The sequence below is a fragment of the Mus musculus genome, chromosome X (assembly GCF_000001635.26).
Source record: "Mus musculus strain C57BL/6J chromosome X, GRCm38.p6 C57BL/6J".
NCBI classification, from domain to species: domain Eukaryota; kingdom Metazoa; phylum Chordata; class Mammalia; order Rodentia; family Muridae; genus Mus; species Mus musculus.
In genome coordinates this window covers 99,317,112-99,336,055 of record NC_000086.7, presented here as the reverse complement: position 1 = coordinate 99,336,055, position 18,944 = coordinate 99,317,112, and the positions used below count along the sequence as shown (strand labels likewise).

The following is an 18,944-nucleotide window of genomic DNA, read 5'->3' as shown; positions in this document are numbered from 1 at the left end:
CCTAGTAAGTCAGCAGTGAGTGCCACAGCCCTAGGAAGAGAGTCAGAGGAAGAACAAGGGAGCTGCTGCAGAGCAGCACCGACTTTCCCTTACATCATCTTGTGCCTGATGAGGTGGTTCCCATCACAATTACCGCCACTGAGACTTGCTCTCCCTCTGACTCCAGAGCTCATGTTGAGACGTTCTTCCATGCTGGGCAGATGTTAAGGCTGGAGGATGGGAGGGCGAATGTTTTGAAAAATGTGACAATCTAGAGCAGAGGTTCCCAACCTTCCTAATGCTGCGATCCTTTGATACAGTTCCTCATGTTGTGGTGACCCCTAGCCATAAAAGGACTCCATCACCACTTCACAACCGTCATTTTGCTATTGTTATGAATCATAATGTCTGTTATGTAGGATATCTGCTCTGTGACTCGAAGGGTCAGAGATCTCAACCCACAGGGAAACCAAACAGACTAGCTGGTGGTCAGGGCCTGGCCACACACTGGCTCCAGAATAGCTTGCAGGACAACTTTATGAGGCAGAAAAATCCAGCAACCAGCCCTGGGAGCAGCAGTAGAAAAGTGGCTGAGGTGGCCTTGAGGGGAGGCAAGTCCATCACTGTTGTCCAGGAATTCTAGAGCCTTAGCGCCTCTGGCCACAGAATGTTCTCAAGTTCATGACTAAGGAGCCTCAGGGAAGCACTTGGGGGTGTGGATGCTGTGGAGCCTGGGAAAAGGCAGGGCTCTGTAGAAGTAGAACTGGTTGCTTGGAAGGGGACTCAGCTCCACGTCTGAGGAGATATGTATGTAATTGGTGCCTCACACCCTGAAGGAAAGCTTGGGAGAGAGGTTTGACCTTCCTCATCCAATAGAGGCTCCCAGGCTGCAACTAACAAGAAAGGGATCTACGAAGTTATCATCTTTCTGAACTGGCAGGTCCCTTGGTCCATCAGGCCCTTTGATGAAAGTAGGCTTGTCATGGGGTTCGGCTGAGTTGTTGGTGGGCAATGCAAGCCTTAAGTTTGCACAGGACCTGGAACACATGGAGTCCCAGCATCCTAACTGGCTCAATAGCTTCCAACACAAAAAGCTACTGGGGGAGCAGCTTTAGGATGGCCGGGAGATTGGTCCCAATATTTCTCAGTTTGCAGAGAAAGATTCTGGTGCCCAGAGAAAGGAAGAACCTACCTAGGTCACACACCCAGCTAGATCATCAGGACCAGACCCCAGGCCTCTTCCTTGCTTCCTTACTCTTCCGGTTGCTCTTGTTCCTTAAAGGGCTGGCAAGCACAGTTGCCTCAAGTGTCATATGATGTTCATGTTCTGGCCTCCGGGACATCTCCTAGCATCACATCGTTGATACCTTGTCCCTTCTGTGTTTAATCTGACCATCTTCTCCTCACAGGTCAGTCTTTAGAACAAGATTTGGAAACAGTGACCCAACATGGGGAGGGTGTGGCATGGACAGGGTGTGGGAGAAAAGGGGTGGGGCAGCAGCTGTGCATGACTACTTAAAGGCTGCACCGATCCTTAGCTCTGAGACCCATGGACACTGGCGGCTGATCACACAGGCCTGTAGGTGATCAGCACTGGATGCAGTGAAGCAGCAGGAGGCTGAGCTAGGCTGGATCAAGAAAAGATCCAGTAGTAGCCCCTCCAGCCTTGGGCCAATGGCAGGAGTTCAGCTCTCTCTCCGCAGTAGGTTGCTGCCTGTGGGGTAGAGTGGGGCACAGTTATCCTTTAGGAACCCCCGCCCCCTGTGGTTTCTAAAGCCTGGGCATATTCCATCCTCTCCTGTAAAATGGTGTAGTATCGACATATAAGACCCGAGTACTTAAAAACATCCTGATGTTACTCATAATCACAGTGAACCCTAGGAAGCAGTCGCAAGACTATTGTTTAGACTGTATTGCCAGGAACAGTGTTGGCACATGTTCAGTACAGATGCAAGTTTTTTTTTTTCCTATGAATATTTTCAACCTCTCTGTGGATGGAACTTGTAGATCAAGAAAAGGAGCTGAATCTTTGTGGTGGCATTAGAATGGATTTGTGGGGACTGTGTTCTCCTATCCCATCCCTGCTGCCATCTCCCTGAGATGGGTGAGGAACAAAGCCAACACACTAGCACCCTTTGCGACTGTGAGTATGGACAGTGGAGAGGTATGTCCAAAAGGGAGCATGAAGGGTGGCACACCTATGGCAAGCCAGTAGCAGGGCCAGAGCAGGTCCTGAGTGGTGGTCCATAGCTAGGCCGGGTGAGATCCTCCTTCCTCAGCTTCCTGATTGCAGATTTGGGGGTTAGAGGGATGTGCTGCCAGCCACTTCGGGCTTTGGTTTTCTTGACCAAGGGTTTTCTCTGTGTAGTTTTTGTTCTGTTTATAGAGGTTACGGGTCAAGGAGAAACTGGCAGATAGTAAGTACAAAGGCAGAAGTCCTGTCATGGAGCTGTGCCTCAGTACAAAGAGGAAGGTACCTTGTAGCATAGTTTTAAGGATTAAACACACACACACACACACACATATGCATGAGCATATGGACACACAAAATGATGAGGAAAATAAGTATCCCACCCTAAGTGCTACGCAAGCATTAGTTTTTACTATTATAATTCATTATCATCCAACGGAGAATTGGAAGCTTTAATAACTACTTTCTTTCCTTCTAGTTTTTCTAGTTGAATACTTATAGTTTGTAAGAAAGTAATCAGGCTCATGCCACATATATGATCCCATCTTCATATTTTAACATTATACCATGAGTGATTTCCAGTTTTTGTGTGAGGCAGGGTGTCCCAGGCTGCTCTTGAATTCAAGATCCTCCTGCCTCAGCCTCCCACTACTCCCAGCTTGCCTGAGCTCCTTAGTCTTCTGCTGCTTTGTACTGCCACAAATGGCGAGGTGATTTTAGCTACTCACTTTACTAATGTTGAAATTTTAGCTTATGACTTTTAAATGAATATCTTTATATATATTTTAATTCAAACTTGTGCCTCCTTTGCTACAAGGGAAGATTTAACCCAAGGGTCAAGTGCTTTCCTTTACATACTGAAGGACGTCCCCAGTCTTTTCACTCTCTTCTTTCATCTTAAGACTGCCTCGCACTACGTTGCCCAGGTTACCCTGGAACTCACTCAGTAGTGCAGGCAGGCCTTGAACTTGCAAACCTCCTGCCACAGTCTCTGAGTAACCGAGATTATAGGCATGTACCCCAGACCTAGCTGCACATAATTTTCTAGCGTAGAGTCCTGTAAAGGTAATTAATGGGTCAAAGTATGTATCTGCTTTAAAAGGCTTTGGCATTTCCAGATTGCCAAGTTATACTTCCGCCAGCAGCATGTGAGGTTGCTTATGGCCTTGCAACCTAGGCTGTTATTTTTAATGTTTCCTAAATTGACACATAAATTTACATTCGTTATATTCCACTTGGCTGTAACTAGGAGTGGGACTTTGGAATACTAGCCTGTAAGCTGTGGCTGAGTGAGTTGAGTCTGCCAGGTTAAAGGGTAGACAGCTTTAGGTTTAGCAGCTAAACCTACCTGCTAAAGGAACAAGAACAAAGGGCAACGATGAGGTCATGTGGCCGCTGTAAGAAACAGAGACAAAAAAAAAAAAAAAAAAAAAAAAAAAAGCCCTGGCTACGGGAATGGGGCCCAGGGGAATGTGATTGCCAATCCCTGTAGTTGTCCAAAAAGCCTCCCCCAAATATGTGTGGAGTCCCCCAGCCTGGCCAGACAGGAATAATTCTGATGTAAATCGGGCTTTGGAAATGCAAATGTAAATTGCCGGCTGGCTGGATTGACATGGCTTCTGAACACTGGAGGCCTGGGTGGATGGCTCTCCGGGGAACCTGTCTGAAAAGGAATCCCAGGAGCTTGGAGAGAGAGAGAGAGAGAGAGAGGGAGAGAGAGAGAGAGAGAGAGAGAGAGAGAGAGAGAGAGAGAGAGAGAGAGAGAGAGAGAGAGAGAGAGAGGATGTGGCATCCATACTGCTGGAGAGCAGCTGGGCCAGCCAAGCCACAGAAGGGCCACTGGGAAAGAATGTGGCAAGGGAGAATTGGAAGGAGTCACTGCTCCGGGGCATCATGGCTCCCCACTAGGGCAGGAACCACATGAAGATCTCCAGGGACTGGGGTGAGGGGAGAGGCGAGGGGATGAGGGCTCCACTTTGGGGTGTAAATTCTCCGTATGGAAACTCAAAGGCTAAGAAGCTAGCCTGGGAGGCTTGTGAATGAGGGAGAATGGGCATGATGCCCTCACATGCAGATTAATGGCGTTGCACAGTTCCGTTACTGAGTACAAAGTGTTTATTAGGCTGCAAGATGGACATGGATAGCTCTCGTTTTATGGGAAAACTGGAGCACAGGTTAGGTAAATGGTGTGCTCAGTGGTACCTAGTAACTGTTGCTAGAAGCTGACTCCAGAGCTCCTGTATTTGGGTCCCTCTCATACATCCCCCTTGGTGGCAAGTTCCCTTCATTGGAGTATGGGGACTTTCTTGGCTTGAGGCCCCTAAAAGGACATAACCTAAAGGATAGTGAGCAATTGTCTATAAGAAAATCCAGAGACAAGAAAACGGCCACCATTAGTTTAGATAGCAACAAGAGAACTTAGGGGAGACCTCTCCACTTTGAGTAACTTTGATGAGCAGCCAAGGAAGAACACTATGCCTTTCCTTGATATTCTGAGTAGTTGTTCTATCCAGTCCCCTTCCTGTCTCCATATCCTGTCACTCCCAAAGTCTTTCTGTGCTTGCTCGCCAGAGGCAGGGCTGCCCAGCAGCAGAAGGCTCTGAAGTTCTAGGTTACCCAGAATAATTGGGATCTAGGTGAAGCCGGGAAGAACAGGAATGCTTGTCTTCTACATCTTTCTCCAGTTCTGCCTGATGGGCTAACCACTGTACATGATGGCCTTCCTCACTGGGCCAGAGTGGATTAGAGCAGCATCACAAAATAATAAATAAATAAATAAATAAATAAATAAATAAATAAATCGTTAGGCTGGAGTGCAGGGTTTGGCAGAAAGAAAAATGGACTTGTGTCACATCCCACATCACAACATCCCACTATGCTACTAGCGCTTTTGTGATGCTGGGTAGCTATAGTTACCTTCTGAACCTTGCTTTATGGCTATACAATGGAAGACTAGAATTCTACTTGATATATTGGGTAACTTATTTGGCCAATAATGAGGCGAAGCCTGGTGCTAAACACCTGGGGAAATAGATGAACAGAAGACCTAAACCCTGGCCTCAAGGGGTTTCTGGTTCACTGATCCATGTAGACCTGTTCCTGTAGAGAAAGAACTACTACTACATACCGTGTACAAGCCAGGACCCTGAGCAAGGTCTCAGCTGTATGTGGCTCCTAGCTTTGCCCTACACGTATGCAATGTTCACAGTCTGTGGATCACTCTTCACGCATCATGTCACGCCACGCTCACACCAGCACGGGAAATGTGACATACTAGTCTAGACTCTGCATACTGCAGATGGGGAAATGGAGGCCCGGATCCCTTAAATGCCTCCCCTCCCCCACAGTGAGGCAGATGGGGGAGTGGCAGTGGCAATCAGGCTCCAGGGCTCAGAGCTCATGGGGCCTCCTTCTACCTAGGTCCTCTAATACCCACCCACTCCACCCCCCACCTCCCCGCACAGTCCCATCATTTTCTCTTTAGATACAGCCATAGCCATGCCAAGGTATTCCTGGTACTTCTGCCCAGCCATTCTCTATTTCTTCTGACCCATGCCTAGCTTTGTTTTTTGTGTTCTTTGTTTGTTTGTTTTGTTTTTTAGAACTCATCTAATCCCACACGAGTTGCAGTATCTGATGCTTGGAGCAGGAACCAGTGCCCTCAAACAAAGCCTTCCTCTGTCCTTCTTCAATGACTACACCTTCTGGACACATGGGATGAAAGGTTGCACCACATATCTGGCTACATTCCTGTAAGTCCTTGGATGGTCAAAGTGTCAAAAGAGGAGTTGCCTGCATCCATAGAGATGTAGAGTTATCATGAGCCTGTGCATTTGAAGAAGGCTGTTGTTGTTCAAATACTGGGCTTAGGGTTCCCAGTCATCTGTTGATCTGGGAAAATAGATGGAGGGTCCATGTGGTAGAATGGGGGTACTTCTCCATCCTCTTGGCCTTGGGAAAGGAATTCCTGCTGAATTCCCTCTTCTTGGTCTACATGAAACTGTTTTCACTGTGTCGCAAGAGAGAAGCAGTAATGGAGGAAGAAGGATGCCAAGGACCATGCCGAGGCATTTCCATAGGTGATCTAATTTATTCCTTGCATCCACTCAAAGGGCAAGGATAGAGTTCATTCCTGTTCTACAGATGAGGGCACTGAAGCTCGTCGTCTTAGTGTTTCCATTGTTGTGAAGAGATAGCATGACCAAGGCAAGTCTTATAAAGGACAACATTTAATTGGGGCTGGCTTACAGGTTCAGAGGGTCAGTCCATTAGCATCAAAGCAGGAGCATGGCAGCTTCTAGACAGGCATGGTGCAGGCAGAGCTGAGAGTTCTACATCTTCATCTGAAGGCAAACAGGAGAAGATTGGCTTCCAGGCAGCTAGGAGGAAGATCTCTCAAAGCCCACTCCCACAGTGTCACACCTACTCCAACAAGGCCACACCTCCTAATAGAGTCACTCCCTGAGCCAAGCATATTCAAACCACCACACGTGTGACTCCAAAGGAGCTAGCCCAGGGTCCCAGAGCTGGTCCTCCATGGAGCAGGGACTGCAATGATGCTCTCAGGACTCTGTGAGAAGGCCTTGTTCCTTCCTCTACACCACAGCATGTGTGAGGAGGCTGAGATGCCAGGATTGCTTGTAAAGCCAACAACAACAACAGGGACAGCCAAGGTCAGGCTGGACCAGGTGCCTACCAGGTGCTTCCTCACAGCTCCTTAGCGATGTTCATGCCTCTTCCTTTCACAGAGTGAGGTTCAGCAGGAACTCCTCCACACTTCCAAACAAGTCAGGGAGGCAGAAGAGGGCAGTGACCTCTGCTCCAAGAAAAGCCCCTCTTAGAGACAGGCTGTTCCCCGGGCCCCCTCACACAGCTCCTCTGGAGCCCTTGCCAAGCCTCTTCTGCTGGGGGTTTCCAGAGGTCTGGGGGAAATTCCAAAGGGTGAGGATACAGCATTTCTCTCCCACTTCACTCCAGCATCCTCTACGTCTGCTGCTTGATCACATTCAGCTCCAAGCCCTCTTTGGAGCCAGGGTAGATAAGCAGGTCTGGGCATGCGCATAAAGAAGCATACTCTGTTAAGTGATCAGCTAACTTCATCAGCCACTCACAGGAGCTCATATCCTCTTGAGAGGCTGTTTACATGCCACAGAGTCACACCTTATACGATCTTGAATGTGTGCAAGGGTCACAGTGCTGCTGGTGAGTAGTACAGGGACAAGGGCAAGCCCGGTGTCCTTTACTCCTTTCTCCCTCTCAGACACAGTTGGCCTCCTTTTCTGAAAGAGTACCCTTCTCAGCCATCCCTAATACCTCCTGCCCCTTATATGCCACTCCTGTTCCACAAGAAATAAAGCCAAGAACTGAGTGGGATGTTATGTGAAGTGGAAGCGTAAGGGTTCTTTGGAAAGTGGTGGATGGTGTTTTGCTGAGGCAGACATGTGAAGGAACGTTTCACTGAAGCTGACTGACACAGGAGAAAGGATGTTGTGCTAAAGCAAGCACGGGAAAGGACACGTGAACAAGGACTCTTCACGAATGACACACAAGGATTGGTCTGCCTTACATTGTGTGGTTGAGCTCCATTTGTCAGGACTCTATAGAGAGAAAGGCACACACACACACACACACACACACACACACACACACACACACACACAAAACTTCTGGTGGTGTGCTGCAGTTTTCTGCCACTTCCACAGACTTAGGCTGATTCGCTGAGTGATGTCAGCTGAGACAGACATGTGTGCTGAGGCAAGACCCACAGAGGACAGGTGATGTTTGCAGGGAGTATGACTAGGACTGGACAGACAGTGATGGAGGCTGAGCTGGGCTTGCTTAATAGAGCTAGCTGTGCAATGCTTATAGGTCTTGCGTCTTTGCTGGTCTTTGCTTACCTGAGAAAGACACAGCCAAGAACTTCTTGCATTCCTGTGGCCCCCTCCTGCTGACTCCTGTCTAGCTGGCTGAAGCCTGGCTGACTCTGCTGGGTGGTGCCACCACTGCTGATTCCTGTTTGCTATCGTGGCTCTACCAAACTGGACTGCTGGTGTGTCCATGAAGGGTTTGCGAGTGGATCGAGCTGCTGCTGCTGCTGCTGCTGACCTATGAACTGAACAGCCGATTTCCAGACAACACAGACAGGACTTGTACCAAAGGACCTTTCTAAACAGGTCCACTTCCCCTGTATCCTTTCTTTTCTACGACATCTGGTGGGTGGTGGGCTATAAAGGAGGTTAAAGTGTTTAAGAACCATCATTAAAAATAGATTTTGAAAAAATAAAGTTACAGTTATATGTATGGCCAGAGACCCAGAGAGTCCAGGAGCAACTAACTATTCTACTATTCTGTTCTTCAACTAACTATTCTTACCTATTCCAGGTAAGTTCTAGAACAATGATGAGAAGTATTTTAGGAGCAGTAGGCTGAGTTGGTACTCTCAGCCGAGTGCTGTGGGCCCAGGCAAGCAGTTAAGAAAACTCTAACAGGGAAGTCCATCCGGAGGTAGAACAGCTTTGTGGCTGACAACTGACTGCAGCCAGACTTCAGTGAAGGATGGGACAATTAGCTAATCTGACTGTGCCTTGTTTCCCTTATCTGTAAAATGGGCAATGATAGTCATTTACCACAATGGCAAGTTTTGTTGTTTGTTTTGAGGAAGGGACTCTCTAGTCCTAAACGGTGACGTTAGAAGTGTACCACCATCTCCGGCTTGTCCCACTTATAACCAGTAATGGTTCCCTTTTGTAACCTCAGGGGCCGCTATTAACCGAGCCAGTGCCCTTTGATACTACATGATGTCTACTGGGAAACAACTTGCTGCTCACAAAGCCAGCCTCCAAGTTGTGGTCCTAAATGAGTAGAAATCTCCCAGTAGACACCCCGCCCTGCTCTGCTCACATACCATGGCCCCCAGTGAGCCAGTAGCTTTATATGTGTGTCCTGAGCAAGTCGTGCTCAAGGCCTTGGTGGTAGTTCTGAAAAGCAGAGTCTATGGTAGAGTAAAGACTCCCCATTGCTGTTCATAAGGAGTGGAAAGTTTAGAGGGCAAAGAGGACGTAGGGCCGTGCTCACCTTCTGTCGCTGGCTGGCAGTGGGCTTTGCTTATTCCACTACAATAACAACTGCATGAAGGCAGGTTTTGAAGGGTTTTTTTTTCTTTCTTTTTTCTGTATTCCCTGTCCTTAGGTTAGTGCTGGCTCATAGTAAGGTGTTTAATAATACAGGTTAAATGAACGAATGAACAAAGGAGTAAATTTGTCGAAGGTTTCCTCAAACTTTGACTGCAAATCTCAAGTCCACAGAGACCAGCTTCTTCTCATCCCTGGGGACAGAACAGTGAGTGTGGAGAGAGCGCCTAGGAATAGGCACAGGGCCGTTGTGAGTTCTGCTGGCCCTAGGACCAGGGCAGAGGCTCCCAGCTGCAGGCCAGAGGAGCCTGGAGCTTGTCTGCACTTGCTCAGTGGGCTGTGCTGGCTGCTGGTGGAGGTGGCTGCCCAAGGTCTTTTGGCTGGAGCGCAGCTCCCACTCCCTCCCCCGGCCCCGCCCATCAAGGAAGCGGCAGTGTTGGCTCCGAGAGAGGAGTCAGGCAGGGAATCCCAGCCCCTCCCAGCTCTAGACTGGATCCAGAAGGGCCTGGCATGCTTCTAATATTGAGCAGCAAATTCAATCAGGCAGATGAGAATTCCTATTATTTTAATATATTTAGAAGAGAGTTTAAGGTGGATTTTGTTCCATGCTGTATATTTTTACAACATGAGGTCAGGCCACTTTGATAAATGCTGTAATGGAAGCAAGAGGGGGCCTTGGGAAAGGGTAAGAGAATGAGCCGAAAAAGGGAGGGGGTGGTGGAGAGAGAGAGAGAGAGAGAGAGAGAGAGAGAGAGAGGACAGAGACAGGGAGACAGTCATGGGGATGGAGAAAGGCAGAAAGGGAAGGGGAAAGAGAGCGACCGCATGTGTATCTATCTCCAGCTTGTCTTTTCCACATATGTCCATGACTCCATGTGTGTCTCTGCGTCTGTTTGTTGTTTGAGTAGACAAATCCATTTGGGGATAAATAGGATGATTTTCCCACCTGCAGGAAGCGAGGCGGCCAAAGGCTGATTGGGAGTGCTTTACTCCGCTGCTCTCAGAGGCCCTGGGCAAGGACTCAGATTGCTCCTGAGGCCAGCCAGCAAGGCTTCTCTTAGAAATGGAGATGCAGGCTTGCTGCCAGAAAGGCAGGGCCAGTCCAGAGAGCCTGAAAGGCCTGCGCCTCAAGTAATCCTTGCCAGGAGAGGGGCCCTGGACCCCAGAGGCCATGCTGTCTCACTCATTGTGAAACGCCCTTCCTTCTGTGGTGGGCAACAAACACGGGAGCAAGAAGGCGCTGGAGCCCAGGCACTCACGTGGGAAAGTCCTCAAGCCTGGAGGCTGGGGTGGAGGTGGCAGTGGTGGTTAAGATGACCTTCAGAGGACTTTGTAAGCCCAGAAATATTTGGCTAGAAGCTTAGGTAAAGTATGGAATGGGGTTCCCAGGTTCTGGAAGACTTTCTAAGGCTCAGAATCCCTGGGAAGAACCCAACTTGTTGATGCTGCCACTGAAATTCCCTTGGCTCAACTTGTGTCTGCCTAGTGACCTAGAGCACCACTGACTTCTGGCTCCTGGAAGTCAGTGTGCTGCTTGCCTGCCTATGAGCATATGCCCCTCCAAGGGCACAGGGTGGCATCTAGCTCCACTTCATTTCTCTCACAGCTCCCCAGGATGTGCAAGTAGTTCAGCATTTCCCCTTCCTCTAGGGAGGAGCAGACGGGGCACCCTATCTAAAGCCCAGGCCTTACTCCCGAGCCCTAGTTGGGGAACCAGCTCATAAGAGGGGACAGGTTTGTCCCAACGATCTCTTTGGTCTAGCTTGGTGGCCTCCAACCCCTGCTCTGCTTTGGAGGCGGGCCAGAAAATGACCACATAAAGAATAAGTGAGCAAAGAGAAGAGAATGAGAGGAGGAAGGGAGGACAAAGGCCACATTGTTATCTCTTCCAAAAAAAATCCAGCCACGTCTTCAAAGCAGGATGCCTGGCCAGCCTTGTGGTTGCTTCTAACTAGGAGTATAACCTTGGGCTAGGGTTGACAGCTTGGAAATACAGTGTCAGGGCTAGAAGAGGCCCTTTCTTTGCTTGGCAGGAGGTTCTGTGGCTTGTTCCCTCCCTCTCTGCTCCCTTACTGACCAGCCCCTCCTCCCCCCCAAAAAATCTCGCCTAAGCTTTGCTACTCTGCACATGAGCCAATGGCAGGAAACAGCTCTTAGCTCCCAGGACTACTTTCTCTGAGTATACCAGGTCCAAAGAAGAGGACATACCAACTTTACCAGCTCTCTTCCCTGTCAACAAGCTGCCACGGGCCTGTTGGATGCATTGGGGTATTCCAGAGTGGGGACTTAAGCAGAGAAGGGAGAATGTGCAAGGGACACCTCTCCAGCCAGTGACAAAATTCAAGACTTGGGCCTGGAGTCCAATCCATGACTAAATAGAGAGGGTCTCATGAAGGTCTGGGTAGCCATGACAGTGATTATGGGCTAAATCACAGAGCTTAGTGCAGGAGTCAAGAACACAACCTGTGGGCAGGAGCCATTGGCAGGAGGGGAGACTCTAGCTGGAGCTGCTTTTGAGACCATTCACAAGTGCCTTTTGCTCCCTGCCAGTGTGGCATGGATCGCAGATATGGCATCCCAGGTAGCAGGTCAGTTAAGAGGCCGATGAAACGTGGCATAGGACCAGCCCTTGGGTTTCTACATGAGAGTGCTCCAGAGGCTCACTGGTGCCATACAGCTGCAGCTAGGACCATTGCTTGTTTTCTGGACTATGAGAAGCCTCCATGTATACAAGAGGGAGAACACATGCCCGGTATGTGCCAGGGTCTTATCTATGTGCTGACAGTCTGAGCGAGGCTGGGGGAACTGAGCCTTGTCTGTGGCCCTGTCAATGACATAGAGGACAGAACCCTTCACAAGTGCCAATCCAACCCAACTCAAAGCTTACCTCTTCTTGCACACTTGTGCTCTAAGGGGGATTTCCCAAGTGTGGTGGGCCAATCTGGAGGGGGATCTGCAGGCAGAAATCTGGACTTCAAACCAGACCATGCTTCCTGGAGACCGGGTCTCCCAAGGTTTCTCATGGCTGCCCTCTGAACGTATCGCCTTGCTTCCCGGGGCTAATAGACATCTTGCCCTCCCCTCCCCACACCACCCTACCATCTTCCCTCTTATTCTCTAGGTCACCGGCATTTTTAGCTGCAAGGCAGACTTCAGCCAGGCACCTAGCCACTTTCCACAGCTTCTACACTGGCCCCAACCATTTTCATTCTTCCTACCAAGAATTATCCCTTGGCTTTCTATCTCCTGCCAAGTTCTAGTTCAGTACCACCAACAATCACCCAAATCTAATTGGCCTGGAAATGACTGCCGTTGCAGCCAGTCCTTAGTAGTCTCTGCCCCCTACAAATCTGAGAAGAAAAGACCTCTCCAAGTAGGGAGAGATGACTCTCAAGGTCTTTCTTTGTCTTTCCTGGCATGTCTTCTCTTCAGGACGAAGAGCTTTGAACCAGAAAGCCCTGCCTACCGCAGGTGTTAAAGACTCTGCTACTGCTGTGCACCTGCGAGCAGTTGCTATCCCTCTCTGAGCTTCCTGCTTTCTCAACAGTCTTGGGATGTGTTTGGACACAGGTGGGTCTTTTCAGCTTGATGCCATCTCTTTGTGTACAAGGGCCTGCTGCGCATTACCACCCAATGTCTAAAAGCCAATGGCACCTGTACATCTTCCGTGACTCGGGTGAGCTTTGTCCCTGCAGATGGATATTCCTTAGCACAGGCTTCAGGCCTGAAACAGTTGGCTCCCGGAGGCTTCCACTCCTTCTTCCTGGCTCAGCCATCCCCCTGTCTCCCCATACATTCCTTCCCTGTCTGACTCCCCAGGCAGCCCACACTCCTTTCGCGAGCCCCCTCCCTCCATCTGGCCCCAGCTCTCTTCTTTGGGGTCTGCATCCCTGAAATTCTGGGCCCTGCTCAGGGATGCGTGTGCTTCTCCTCCTCCTTCCTGGTGTTTCACCAGCTGGGAATTTCTTTGGAAACAGCCTGGAAACCCTCCCGCCATTGGGAAGCGCCAGTCCCTTACCCTAGTGGCCCAGCTGTGGAGCCCAGGTCTGTGACAGGTGTGTGTTGGTGTCTGGCTTTGGAGATTTATAACCTGTGGTAAGAAGGAGGGGCTGCCTTTGGAAGTGTTTTTTTTTTTTTTCTATCCTGAAACAAAAGGCCTATGACCAGGACCCCCAAGGGAAGCAAACAAGCAGGGAGGAAGCCACAGGCCATCCTACCCTTCCTCATGACTGGCTCATTCCTATAACTGTGACTCTGGCTTGCCTAATCTCACTCTGGTATGTATTTACTTATTTCTGTTGTAGTATTGGGGGGATCATACCCAAATCTCTGCATTTACTAAACTACATCCGCAGACCTTATTTGTGTCTGGTTTAGAGGAAGGGTCCCATTTATAGCGCAGGCTCAGCTGGAATTCACTATGCATTCTAGCTGGTCAGGAACCCAGGGCACTCTTTGTCCATCAGCCTCTGGGGCATCTGAGATTGCAGGCTTGGGCTACCAGGCCTGGTTAGCCCACTCCCGCTCCTCAGTGGCTGCCATCTCTGCCATTACTTATTGTAAGCCGCCTGCGGCCACACTAACTGAGTTCCTGAGTGAGAGGTCGGAGCTGTATGGAAGGAAATAGCAAGAGAAATAATGGAGGCCAAGACATGTTTCTGTTCAAGGCCCCCAAGTTTACTAAGAGTCTGTGCTTATAAAGGGGGGGAGGCCCATCCCCCACCAATCCATTCTTGGTGCCTGTTGCCAGCCTGTAGGTGATCTGCTGGATGCTGTCTCTGGAATATCTCAAGGGCCTTTCAGCAGGTAGCAGTGTCTTGGAGAAGAGCAGAGGCTGGTGACAGAACAATAGAGCCATCTAAGACGGAAGGCTCCACCCCAGGTGGTCTCATACTCAGTGGCAGCGAGGTCTGAATCAGCCTGCTTCAAGGCTACAACTTATCTCTCGAATGTCACCTCCTGCTTACCCCACTATCTCTTCTCTGGCCTCCTGTCCCCTCCTATACAAGCATAGCGACTTTCCTCAAACACAAAGCACAATACCAACCACCCTGTCCTGCTCAACAGCCCTGAACGGGGCTCCCTGTGCCTATGGTGTCATGTGCTACCCATCAATCTGTTACTGAAGGCTTGACATTCTTTCCAGCATCCTCTTTTGTCATCTCAGTGCATGGGACACACTGCCCAGAGGCCTGTGAGCTCTCTGTGGTCTCTAAAGCCAGAGGTTCGCTGACTGCCCTCCAGGTCCTTTAGACTGCTGCCAGGTGCCCCTCTCCACCCTTCTGGCATCAGAAATGGCACCACCATTTTCTCGGTAAGCGCTACATTTTTCCTTATGTCTGCTATTTTGGTCCAAGTGTCAGCTTGCTGTCTCTACTGTGTCCCGATAGCTCTCTACGGTCTCCATCATCTCCAGCCCAGAACGGAGTAGATTAGTCTCCTGACTGACAATTGCTTCTCCCATACCTCACTGAGACCTGATCAGCTCAGCTTTTATTGCAGCTGATCACTAGAGGACCCAGTTCCCTCCCATAATTGTTCTGCCTGAGGACATCCTCAGCCACTGGGTCCCTGTCCTAACACTTGGTTCTTACAGTGGTTCAAATAACTTTTGGAGATAGTTTCGTCACCTGTAAAGATGCTTACGTATAGTAACAGCCTCTCATAGCCTCAGTAATGATAAAAATAGTGAGTTTGTGTGTGGTGATTAGGGTAATACTTGCTATAAGAAAGTGTAATGGTCTTTTTTTTAAGATTTATTTATTTATTATATGTAAGTACACAGTAGCTGTCTTCAGACTTTTTCTTCTCACTCTGGCTCCGCTCTCTCGCTGTAGCTGTCTTCAGACACCCCAGAAGAGGGCGTCAGATCTCATTACGGATGATTGTGAGCCATCATGTGGTTGCTGGGATTTGAACTCACGACCTTCAGAAGAGCAGTTGGCACTCTTAACCGCTGAGCCATCTCTCCAGCCCATGTAATGGTCTTATTGATGCTGGCATCAGTGGTATGACCTCTTTTGTAGATGTCTTATTCCGCTTTCTGTTGCTGTAATAGATCACCCAAGACTGAATCTTTTTATAAAGAAAAGAAGTTTCTTTCGGTTCATGGTTCTAGCATCTGGGAAGTCTAAGAGCGTTGTACTGGGGAAGATCTTTGTGCTGTTTTGGAAGTAGAACAGGTGGGCACATGTCCAACATTGAGAAAAGGAGACACCTTGCTTTGTATGTGCCCACTCTTGTAACTTACTCAAAAACTTACTCTCACTCTGAGGAGACACTATTAAGCTACTCATGATAATTCTGTGCTCATGGCCGAAACACCACCCTTTAGGCTTTGTCTCCTCATACTGCCGCATTGGGACCCATGCATGGATTCTGTGGATTGAGGGGAATGGGATACATTCAAGCTACCACAATTGATTTGACAAATCCCCCACCCCCACCCCCACCCCTCCAAGCAGGAATAGAGCCAGACTCCTTTTGTCACCCACGCATACTTAGAACCAAGGCTGCCTATCCTCAGCCACTTGGGTCACTGCAGATCTCTGCCAGAAGAAAATGCCTTCTCCCCTGCTTCATGTACACAAGGCCTAGAGAGATGGCCACCCCACTGCCACCTCCAGGTCTCTGTGCAGCTGGATGCACCTGAGCATAGGAGTGCTAGAGACCGATTAGAGGGGAGTCAGCATAGTGACGTCCCTGAGCCCTTGGGACAGGCAAGCCCAGCTGAAGATGCAGAAGAAAGCGGTTCCACGCGTGTGGCTTGGCTGTAAAACAGCACAGGGCGTGGTGAGGGACATAACTGGAGACAAGGATTCCAGCAGAGCAAACAAGATGAATAGGGGGTGGCCAGGGAGTCCTGTGGTGGGACAGCGCTACTCAGGCAAGAGGGGCCTGGAGATTCCCAGATCCCCTGGCCTCTCCACAAGGCTCCCCTTCCTACTGGCTCAAAGAGAAGACTCCAGTGGCTTTCCAAGGCAGGCAGTTCTGTGTGGCCCTGTGGGGGCTGGGGTGCTGAGTACCCCTGCGTGTTTGAAGCTGAGCCATGGTGGGAATAGTTGGGGGGGGTTGCAGCCCCACCTGGAGAGAGAAAGTGCATCACCTGCAAGTCCCTGTCAGGGCTTGTAGGTTCAGAACCCACCCACCCCCACCCCCTTTCCCTCCATCGTCTCCTTCCTTCCTCCCCCACTCCCAGCTTCAAACCATTGTTTTCAGACCATAGACCTCTGCCCTCTCCTCCTGGGTACTAAGGGGCAACTCAAGGGCATGGAGAGGCCGGGAGGAAATATTGAAAATGGCCTCTCCATCCTCCCCTCAGATCCGGCTTCGTGGTCCTTGGGCCAAGATAAATAAAGCAAGCAAGGGAGCGGCCTCTGCATACTCAGCGCAAATGGCTGAGAGATGAGGGTGGCTAGGCAGCCCTCTCATGGGGGTGGGCTGAGTACGAGTCTACTCAAGGCCACTGTGGTCACTTTGCAACACTTCTGGAGGAGTGTGGGATAATATAGCAGGAGGAGTAAAGCCTTCTTTTTCTTGGGAGTGATCTGGAGGGGAGATAGGGAATCTAAGAGGAAGGGGGAGCCTGGGGATGGGGAGGGCCGGTGACTCAGACCTATAGACCCAGCTCACTACCTTTCCATCTATGAACTACCGAGAGCTCTGGGTCCACATTCTGAAGCTGGAGCGTCAGAAGGTCCTCTAGGTATGGAGTCTATAGGTTCTAAGGCCAAAGCAGACGGTCCTCTGGAGACTTTGGCTGGGTACCTTAAACCCTAACCCTAGAGGGTGCTCAGACCGTGCCTGCAGCCTCATAGGTTGGCAGAAAGAGGCCAGGTTGTGAAGGACAACAGATGTGAGTTCCAGTCCGGCTTCAGGACCAGTGTTTTCTCACCCTGTGCAAAGCCCTGGCTTCTCTCAGCCTTGCCTGCGAGCCCTGCCTTGCATTCCATATTGCTCAGGCAATTCTTTCGCCTTCTGCACTACTCTACATGTCCACCCCATTCAGCGCCAAGAGTCCACTCCTGGGTCTGTTTTGTCACTTGCTTTTTTAAAAAAGTCACCAGAGCAAGGGATGCCCTGCAAAGGACCACACCACAGCGACAAGAGTCAAAGAAAGGAAGGAGAACTGAGGTCTAGCTCTGACTCCTCAACTCATTTCTCGAGTTGTCTGACCAGATAGTACCTCTTTGTGCTTCTGGTTTTCCATCTGTGATATAAAATGGATGTCCCAATTCTTGCGTCCCAGGGCTATCGGGAAGTTGGAGAATGTTAATGGCAATAGGATCCTAGAGAGAATGTTTTGGCTCAAGGACCTGGAATGTAACCTTTCTGCTTGGTTCCATTCCATGGCAGCCGAGGACACATGGAACATGCAGAAACCCCAATCCCAATTGCTGTCACTCAGCTGTTTCCCTTTGGTTTGCTGCCAAGCTCACCGACTCCTTACGGTTCAATGCTTCGCCTCCATTCTCGGGGAAGAGACTTACTCCACAGATCCTGAATCTTCACTTTGGAATTCCTTTGTTTCTATCCCAAATCCTCCTTACTGCAGTTCCTACTCAGGTCTCTACAGCTTCAACACCTCACAGCTTGACTGGCGTCTTTTTCCTCTATCCATTCCCTCCCAACCTGTCCTCAGAAGACAGAGTAGATAAGAAGAAGGCGAAGGATGGCTTTAGGGTTGACCAGATACAACACACTATGGGGAGGATCTCCGTTCCAGAAGGGCCTTGGCTGGCCCACACCCCCAGTCTCACCCTCATTCACCAGGCCCCACCGCACCAGCTGGAATACTTGTGGTCTCTCACGGTGCATTGGAACTAGGGCGCCAGCCGTGACTTTAATCTCCCCTGGCAGCTCCGTGGCACCGATAAGCCCCAAGTTTATGGCAGAGGAAAAATGAAACCCACATTATTACCCCACCAGGGTCCAGCCCCCACTCCACAGAGCCAGGGATACCCCGCATCAGGCAGTGGGAGCCCCGGCTACCCCTTGGGACACAGGGGTAGCCAGTGGCATGATACTGGTCCATAGCACAACACTGTGCAGGGGGCAGCTCTCTGGTGAGTTGGAGGTTAAAGGGGACTCCTCCAGGAATCTGCAGTCAAATTGCTGAACTGTTCACAGTGACCTGGAGATGATGTTTGGAAATCTGATTTGTGATAACATAATGTTCCTTTTAAGTAACGCTGGCTGGAGAGGGAAGGAGGAAAAAAACGACCAAGAAAAACAACCTTATTGAGGTTTAAAAGGGGGACGCTGTCGTGGCCGCCTCCTTAATCTCCCAAATCATTTTCCTCTCTTCCCCTCCTCCTCCTGCTCCAGACCTGCTTTTGTTTATAACAATCTCTTAGAAAGAAGATTGAAAGTGAAATCTGTTTCCTTGCTTAAATATACATGTGTGTGTGTGTGTGTGTGTGTGTGTGTGTGTGTGTGTTTAAAAAGGGAAAGAAAGCACTCTCCCCAGTCCTGCCTCTCCTTACATGAGTGCTATGGGTAATTGGAGGGCTGCCTGTTCTGGGCTCAGAGGTTAGCATGGGCTCTCAGGTGCCCATTCATCGCCTTGTCACCAAAAAAATCATTAAGGCAAGAAAGGAGACTGGAGGTGGGAAACTGGAGAAAGGCATCAATAGTGACTCCAA

The 18,944-nt window shown here is 49.8% G+C and overlaps 2 long non-coding RNA genes across 2 annotated transcripts in view; one reads left to right on the top strand and one right to left on the bottom strand.

The window, feature by feature from the left end:
- Positions 1-1,345: 1,345 nt before the first annotated feature.
- Positions 1,346-5,910, top strand: Gm30704. Its single transcript, XR_386999.2, has 3 exons — positions 1,346-1,388; positions 1,987-2,122; positions 5,773-5,910. It is a non-coding gene; the product is annotated as a predicted gene, 30704 (long non-coding RNA).
- A 9,302-nt stretch (positions 5,911-15,212) lies between these two features.
- Gm39528 overlaps positions 15,213-18,944 on the bottom strand; it is a 32,625-nt gene continuing 28,893 nt past the window's right edge. The window contains exon 3 of the long non-coding RNA XR_878181.2: positions 15,213-15,349. This is a non-coding gene — a long non-coding RNA (predicted gene, 39528). The remainder of the gene's footprint in view (positions 15,350-18,944) is intronic.